The following is a 9,633-nucleotide window of genomic DNA, read 5'->3' as shown; positions in this document are numbered from 1 at the left end:
CAAAGGATTATAAATCATGCTGCTATAAAGTCACATGCACATGTATGTTTATTACGGCACTATTCACAATAGCAAAGACTTGGAATCAACCCAAATGTCTATCAGTGACAGACTGGATTAAGAAAATGTGGCACATATACACCATGGAATACTATGTGGCCATAAAAAAGGATGAGTTTGTGTCCTTTGTAGGGCCATGGATGCAGCTGGAAACCATCATTCTCAGCAAACTATCGCAAGAATAGAAAACCAAACACCGCATGTTCTCACTCATAGGTGAGAACTGAACAATGAGGTCACTTGGACTCGGGAAGGGGAACATCACACACTGGGGCCTATCATGGGTCGGGGGGAGGGGGACGGGGGAGGGATTGCACTGGGAGTTATACCTGATGTAAATGACGAGTTGATTGGTGCAGCACACCAGCATGGCACAAGTATACATATGTAACAAATCTGCACATTATGCACATGTACCCTGGAACTTAAAGTATAATAATAATAATAATAATAATAATAAATCTCACAAATGTAAAAAAAAAACTCAGATATCTACAGTGAACTCATTTTGGACAAAGGCGGAAAGAACATACACTGGAGAAAAGACAGTCTTTTCAATAAATGGTGTTTACACTTATTTGTGGGATCTAAAACTTAAAACAATTGATCTCATGAAGATGGAGAGTATAAAGGTGGTTACCAGAAGCAAGGAAAGGTAGTGGTTGGGTGGGAGAGATGTGGGGGTTGTTAATGTGTACAAAAAAGAAGCTAGAGTAAATGAGTCAATAATTTAGTTGTACATTTTAGTTAATAATTTAGTTGTACATTTTAAAATAGCTATAGTCATTAATTTAGTTGTACATTTTAAAATAACTAAAAGAGTGTAATTCGATTGTAATGCAAAAGATCAACGCTTGAGGGGATGGGTATCTCACTTTTTATGATCTGATTATTTTACATTTCATGGCTGTGTCAAAATACCTTATGTATCCCATAAGTACGTACACCTACTATGTACTCAAAAAACTTAAAAATAAAAAGTGTTTAAATAAATAAATGGACAAAGGACCTGAATGGATATTTATCACTAATGATCAGGAAAACACAAATCAAAACCACACACAGATATTACCTCACTCCTGTTAGGGTGTTACTAGAACAAGTGGGAAATAACATATGTTGACAAGAATTTGTAGAAAAGGGAACCCCTGTACGTCATAGGTGGGAATGTAAATTGGTACAACCATTATGTAAACAGTATGGAGCTTTCCCCAAAAAATCAAAAGACCATATGACCCAGGAAACCCACTTCTGGATATATACGCAAAGGAAATAAAATTACTGTCTTGAAAGGACATTTACCTTTCCATGTTCACTGCAGCTTCATTTACAATAGCCAAGTATGGAAACAACTTATGTGTTCGCCAACAGATGAATGAATAGAGAAAATATGTATATGCACAATAAAATACTATTCAGCCTTTTAAAAAGGAGGAAATCTTGCCATTTTCAACAACATGGATGAAACTGAAAGACATTATGCTTAGTAAAATAAGCCAGACACAGAAAGACAAGTACTGTATGATTTTACTTATATGTGGAATCTAAAAAAGTTGGACTCATAGAAGCTGAGAGTGGAAAGATGGTTGTCAGGTTTGGAGGCATGGAGAAAAATAGGTTAGTCAAAGGATGCACACTTTCAGTTAAAAAGTGAAAAGTTATGGAGATATATATCATGGTGAATACTGTTAATAGTAATGTATTCTTGAAATTTGCTAGGACAATAGATCTTCAGCATTCTCATCAAAGAAAGGGTAAATATGTGAGGTGATTAATAGGTTAATTAGCTTAATTGGAGGAATTTATGTGTTTCACAATATGTTTGTGAAACATGTTTCACAACATAGTTTTCATTATTTATAAATTTTTAGTTTTTGTGGGTACATAGTATGTGTATATATTTATGGGGTACATGAGATGTTTTGATACAGGCATGCAATGCATATCATTGAGAATGGGATATTTATCTTCTCAAGCATTTATCCTTTGTGTTAAAACATCTTTTTTATTTCATAATGTACAATTATATTATTATTTACTATATTCACCCTGTTGCATTATCAAATATTAGGTCTTATTCATTCTTTTCTATTTTTGTACATATTAACTATCCCCACCTTTCCCCATCAACCCCACTAATCTTCCCAGCTCTTATGACCATCCTTCTACTCTTTATGACCATGAGATCAATGGTTTTGATTTTTACATCCCACAAATAAGGGAGAATATGCAAAGTTTGTCTTTCAGTCTCTGGCTTATTTCTCTAAACATAATGATGTCCATCCATGTAGTTGCAAATGACAAGATCTCATTCTTTTTTATGGCTGAAGAGTACCCCACTGTGTGTATATGTATCACATTTTCTTTATCCATCCATTAGTCAATGGGAACTTAAGTTGGTTCTTTTTTAAAATTTAATATATATATTATATATATATATTATTTATATAGTTTTTGGGGTACAAGTGGATTTTTTGTTACATGGATGAATTATATAGTGGTGAATTGTGAGATTTTGGTGCACCCATCACCCATGTAGTGTACATTGTACTTAATGTGTAGTTTTTTTTATCTCTATGCCCCTCCTAACTTCTCCCTTCTGAGTCTCTAAGTCCATTATATCACTCTGTATGCCTTTATGTACTAGTAACTTAGTTCCAACTTATAAGTGAGAATACATGGTTTTTGGTTAAGTCCTGTGTTATTTCACTTAAAATAATGGCTTTCTGCTCCAACTAAGTTGCTGCAAAGACATTGTTTTGTTCCTTTTTATGGCTGAGTAGTATTCTATGGTGTATTTATACTATATTTTCTTATCCACTCATTAGTTGGTGGGCACTTATGTTGGTTCCACATCTTTGCAATTGTGAATTGTGTTGCAATACATGTCTTTTTCACATAATGACTCTTCTTCCTTTGTGTAAATATACAGTAGTGGGACTGCTGGATCCAATGATAGATCTACTTTTGGCTCTGTAAGGAATCTTCATACTGTTTTTCATAGAAGTTGTACTAATTTAGAGTAAGTGTTCTCTTTTCTGCACATCCACATCAGTATTTATTGTTGTTTGACTTTTTAATAACTTTTATTCTTGCAGCAGTAAGGGTGTATCTCAATGTGGTTTTAATTGGCATTTTTCTGATGATTAGAAATGTTAAGCATTTTTCCATGTGACTGTTGGCCATTTGTATATCTTCTTTTTAGAAATGCCTATTCATGTCATTTGCCCACTTTTAGATGGGATTATTTGGGTTTTATTCTTGCGAATTTGTTTGGGTTCCTTGTAGATTCTAGATATTAGTCCCTTGTAGGATGCATAAATTGCAAATATTTTCTCCCATTATGTGGGTTGTCTGTTTACTCTGGTATTATTATTTTTTTAGTGTGCAGAAACCTTTTAGTTTAATTAGTTCCCATTTATTAATTTTTGTTTTGTTGCACTTGCTTTGAGGATCCCAGTCCTGAATTATTTGCATAAGCTTATGTCTAGAAGAGTTTTTCCAATGTTGTGTTGTGGAATCATTATGGTTTCATGTATTATATTTAAGTCTTTGATCCATCTTGCATTGATTTTTGTATAAGGTGAGAGATGAAATCCAGTTTCGTTCTTCTACATGTGGCTTTCCAGTTTTCCCAGACCCATTTATTAAATAGGGTATCCATTCTCCCATTATATTTTGTATGCCTTGCCAATGATCAGTTGGTTTGCACATATTTGGTTTACTTCTGGATTCTCTCTTCTGGTCCATCTGGTCTATGTACCTACTTTTATAACAGTACCATGCTGTTTTTGTAACTATAGCCTTGTTGTATAATTTTAAGTGCGGCAATACAATGCTCCTTGAATTGTTCTTTTTGTTTAGAATTACTTTGGCTATTTGGGCCCTTTTTATTCCATATAAATTTTAGAACTGCTTTTTCTAATTCAGTAAAAAATGATATTCATATTTGATGGGAATTCAGTCATATGGTCATTTTCACAATATTGATTCTTCCAATCCATGAACATTGAATATGTCTCCATTTGTTTGTGTTATCTATAATTTCTTTCAGCAGTGTTTTGTAGTTCCTTTTGTAGATATCTGTCACCTCCTTGGTTAAGTATATTCCTAGGGTTTTCTTGCAGCTGCTGTAAAAGGGATCGAGTTCTTGATTTAATTCTCAGCATTATTGTTGTTAGTAGATAGCAGTGCTATTCATTTGTGTACATTGATTTTGTAACCTGATACTTTGAATTTTTTCAATCAAATCCAAGAGTCTTTTGGAGCAGTCTTTAGGATTTTCTAGGTATAGAATCATATCATTTGCAATCAGTGATAGTTTGACTTCCTCTTTTTCAATTTTGATGCCCTTCATTTTTTTCTCTTGCCTAATTGCTCTGGCTAGGACTTCCAGAATTATGTTGTATAGCAGTGGTAAAAGTGGGAAAACTTGCCTTATTCCTCTTCTCAGGGGAATGCTTTCAACTTTTCACTATTCAATACGATGTTGGCTGTGTGTTTGTCTTACGTAACTTATTATTTTGAGGTAGGTCTTTTCAGTGCCTAGTTTGTTGAGTGTTTTTATCATAAAGGGAAGCTGAATTTTATGGCATGCTTTTTCTTCATCTGTTGAGATAATGATATGGTTTTTGTGTTTAATTCTGTCCATGTGGGTTATCACATTTATTGATTTGTGTATGTTAAACAGTCCCTGAATCTCTGAGATAAAACCCACTTTATAATGATGTGTTCTTTTTGATGTGCTGTTGGAACAGTTAGTTAGTATTTTGTTGAGGATTTTTGCATCTGCGTTCATCAGGGATATTGGTATATAGTTTTCTCTTCTGTTGTGTCTCCCCCTGGTTTTGGTCTCAGGGTGATACTGGCTTCATAGAATGACTTAGGAAAGATGCTCTTTTTCTCAGTCTTTTGGAAAAGTTTCGGTAGGATTGGCATCAATTCTTTTTTGAAAGTCTGATAGAATTCAACTGTGAATCCACCTGGTCCTGGACTTTTTTGTTGGCAATTTTAAATTACTAATTCAGTCTCTCTGCTTGTCCCATTTCTTCTTGATTTAATCTAGGAGGGATGTATGTTTCTAGGCATGTATCCATTTCCTCTAGGTTTTCTAGTTTGTGTATATAAAGGTGTTCATAAAATCTCAAATGATCTTTTATATTTCTGTTGTGCTGGCTGTAATGTCTTCAGTATCATTTCTAGTTGAGTTTATTTGGATCTTCTCTCTTTTTCCTTGGTTAATGTGGCTAATGATCTATCAGTATTTTTCATCTTTTCAAAAAACTAGCTTTTTGTTTTATTGATCTTTTGTATTTTTTGTTCGAATTTTATTAACTTCTGTTCTGATCTCTATTATTTCTTTTCTTCTGCTAGCTTTAGGTTTAGTTTGTTCTTGTTTCTCTTGTACCTTGAGGTGTGATATTAGGTTGTCATTTAGTGTTCTTTCAGATATTTTGAAGTAGGCATTCAACACTATAAACTTTCCTCTTAACACTGCCTTTACTATACCCCAGAGAATTTGATAACTTGTGTCATTATTATTGTTCAATTCAAAGAATTATTTAATTTAAATCTTGATTTTATTGTTAAGCCAGAAATCATTCAGGAGCAGATTATTTAATTTCCATGTGCTTGTATAGTTTTCAGTGTTCCTTTTGTAGTAGACTCCTCATTTTATTCTGCTGTAGCCCAAGAAGATACTTTATATAACTTCAAGTTTCTAAAACTTATTGAGACTTGTTTTGTGACCTCTCATATGGTCTATCTTGGAGAACGTTCCATGTGCTGATGAGAAAAATGTATACTCTGCAGTTCTTGAGTCGAAAGTTCTGTAAATATCTAAGTCCATGTGCTCTAATGCTTTAAATCCATTGTTTCTTTGTTGACTTTCTGTCTTGAAGATCTGTATAGTGCTGTCAGTGGTGTATCAAAGTCTCCCACTATTATTGTTTTTGTGTCTATCTCATTTCTTAGGTCTAGTAGTAATATTTTATGAATCCAGGGGCTCCAGCATTAGGTGCATATAAATTTAAAATTTTAATATCTTCTTTTTGGATTCATCCTTTTATCATCATGTAATGATCTTTGTATTTTTTACTATTTTTGCTTTAAAGTCTGTTTTATCTGATATAAGAATAGCTACTCTTGCTTGCTTTTGGTTTCCATTTGTATGGAATATCTTTTTCCACCTCTTTTCTTTAAGTTTATATGAATCTTTCCTTGTTAGGTGAGTCTCTTGAAGACAGCAGACGTTTGGTTTATGATTTTGTTTCATTCTACCATTCTGTGTATTTTAAGTGAAGCATATAGGTCATTTGCATTCAATATTAATATTGAGATGTGAGGTACTCTCCTTCATCATGGTCATTGTTACCTATATAGTTTGTTGTTTTCATTATGTTATTGTTTCATAGGCCTTGTGAGTTTTAAGATTTCAGGAGTTTCTATTTTGGTGCATACTGAGCTTTTGTTTCAAGGTTTAGAACTCCTCTTAACATTTCGTGTAGTGCTGGTTTGGTAACAGCAAATTGCCTAAGCATTTGTTTCTCTGAAAATGACTTTATTTCTCCTTTGTTTATGAAACTTAGTTTTGCTGAATACAAAATCCTTGGCTGATATTTATTCTGTTTAAGGAGGCTCAAGATAGGACCCCAATCCCTTTTGGCTTGTAAAGTTTCTGCTGGTAAGTCTCTTGTTAGTCTGATAGGTTTTCCTTTATAGGTTACCAGATGTTTTGTCTTACTTCTCTTAGAATTATTTCCTTCATGCTGGCTTTAGATAGCCTGATGACTTTATGCCTTGGTGAAGACCTTTTTGCAGTGAATTTCCCAGTTCTCTGACCTTCTTGGATTCAGATATCTAAAGGGCTGACTGTTGGGTTAGGGATGCAGATTTTCCCCACTGAGCCCAAAGCACTGCAACTGTGGCTCGGCTGAAAGAAATTTTTGCCAGTGGAAAGATCTGATGCTCAAGGCCTACCATGCAGATTATTTTGTTTCACAGGGTGCTACCTTGATGTGCTGTACTACCCCTTCCTTCAGGAGTGGGAGGCCCTGGTTGCCAGACTACTGTGTTTTTGCTCCTCTGAGTTTAGCCACTCAGTAAAGTTGCCATGCTCCAGGCTGGTTCTGTGGATTATCTGCAAGGGATCTAGTGATTCACCCTATCTTTTAGTCCCTCAGCAGTGGGTGGTAGCACCAGATCTAATAAAGGTGGAAGGGAAATGACATAGACTCTGTGGTATTCCTGGGTTATGATAGCCTTAGCATGTTGGCTTTCTCAAATGCCATCTATTGTAGTAATGAACTGGCCACGTGAACAGACTCAGGACCTTCTGGCTAGCCAGAGTGGTGCAGGCAGTGGTAATAGCTGAGGTCACATAGCTATTTTCTCCTTCCTGGGCACTGTGTTATTCTATCAAGAGATGTAGTAAATTGTGTTGGTTGGCCTCCAGCCAGGACGTGGTGCTAGCAAAAGAGCACCAGGCACAGTAGTAGCAGTGGGATTTTTCTTCCCTTATGTTGCCCAGGGTGGGTATTCTGGTTTTTGAGGCAGTGGGGAGAGCCTGAAAGTTTCTGTCTTTTGTGTTAAGCTACCAGAGCTTGTGGTGGGGCAAAGTGAGGTGGGAACTGGATCAGATGCACTCTCCATGTGCAGTGCAAGCCACAGCCCCTGTGGGTGTTGAGGGGTGGAGGTGGTTCTAATGCCTCTGGGTTGATGATCCAGAGCAGAATGTTGCTGCCTCTGTTGCACAGAAAAGTTCACACAAGGAGTGGGGAGTATCAGGTGGCAGTAAGACCCACAAAGATCCCACACACTTGCTGAGGCAGATCCATTCCTGTAGTATTCCACTGGCAGCAGAAAACTAAGTTCTAGGCAGCCTGCACTCAGAAATTGCAACTGACACAGGTTATAAGCTTTCCCTGCAGAGATTGCAATTATGGGTTTCCGGCCATACCCTTTCTCTCCACTCACAAAACCAGATGCCTGGTTCCTGCACTCGTGGGTGCAGCCTACTTTTCACTGCGCCCCCCCACCAAGCCCTGGCAAAGGGAATTCATCCCCACCTGAGGTTACATTATGAAACCCAATTGGGGGCTTCTTTCAACCTACAACCAATCTCTGAACTATTTGGCTGACTTCCACAAGGTCCCCTGTGAGGAATAATAAAGAGTGGTTTCCCTTGGTGTGCACTGGTGATTGGAAGTGCATGCAAGGGTCTTGCCACCACTGCTCCTACTTTTATGTTCTATGACTCTCCCCAAGTTGGTTTCTGCACTGGGTAGGGTGAAGGCCTTCCCCCATATCCTGAACTTTCAAGCCCCCTAGTGAGGTTGTATATCCCAGAGGCAGTCTCTCCGTCTCATGCTTTGGGGACTCATAGCCTTTCTCCTGACTCATAGTGTAGTCTGCAGCCTGCCAGTTCCTTCAAAAGGTCTGTGGATTCCTTCAGTTTTACCGTTTAGTTCCCATGTCACCTCTTGGAAATAAAGAAAATTTACAGTGTGAATCCCTACACACTATTTTGTTCTAAGTGAGACAAGTAAGCTAGCAATGCCTCTAATCTGCCATCTTGAAAAAAACTGTTTTACACCTTAAATGGATGCGTTTTTTATCAGTCACACTGCCATTAAAAAGTGAGTAAATGTTCATGACTTTAGATTTAGAAATGGATTCTTAGCTATGACAGCAAAAGGACAAAGAAAAGAAAAATAGATCAATTGGATCTCTACCAAATTAAAAAATATATACACATAAAAGAACACTATCACAAAGTGAAAAGGCAACCCACAGAATGGGAAAAATTATTTGCAAACCATATTTCTAATAAAGATCTAGTACCCAAAATATTTAAAGAATGTTTACAATTCAATAACAAGAAGACAAAGAAAACCAATGATAAAAAAAAGCAAATGATCTAAACATATATTTCTTTTTTTTTTTAATAGTTGAACAATGACATTTTTATTCCTGTATTTGCATGGTATAATGATTAAGGTGAGCTTAGTCAAGCTTTACAGTATACTCAAGCATCTTTTAGTTGTGTAATTTCCCAGCATATCAATCCCCAGGAAGCTGGAAACCTCAGTTATTTTGGAGTGTGTTCCCTGGTCATTCCTTTTCACTTATGGGCCTCTCATTAGCTTGGTCTCCACTTCTCCTCCAACTTCTGGTTGAAATTATGAGACCACCACAAGGAAATGGAGAAGGTGGAATACAGTGTTTCATCTCATCCAGGATCATCAATAAAGTATCAGGCATATTGGGGGTTTTGTTTTATGTCATTTGTCAAATATTCAGTGTGAATTTTGTGCCAGAAACTAAGTTGGGCTATCTTCACTCTAGGTTGTGAAGTTGTGTTTCAGTAAAAGTGCAAGAAACAAACAAACAAAAAAATTGAAAACAAAGGATCTTATGTAAGGGAGAATGAGTTCTGTTCATTTATTCTAACAAGTCTGATGGAGTTTTAATTATAAACATACTACTTAACAATACACAGATAAACTTATTGTTGTACATCCTGTAAAGTTAATGAAATAATCATAATGAAGGATCTCACTGTGGCAACTGGTA

The sequence above is a fragment of the Mandrillus leucophaeus genome, unplaced genomic scaffold, assembly GCF_000951045.1.
Source record: "Mandrillus leucophaeus isolate KB7577 unplaced genomic scaffold, Mleu.le_1.0 Scaffold844, whole genome shotgun sequence".
Classification (NCBI taxonomy): domain Eukaryota; kingdom Metazoa; phylum Chordata; class Mammalia; order Primates; family Cercopithecidae; genus Mandrillus; species Mandrillus leucophaeus.
This window is presented reverse-complemented; position numbering follows the sequence as displayed.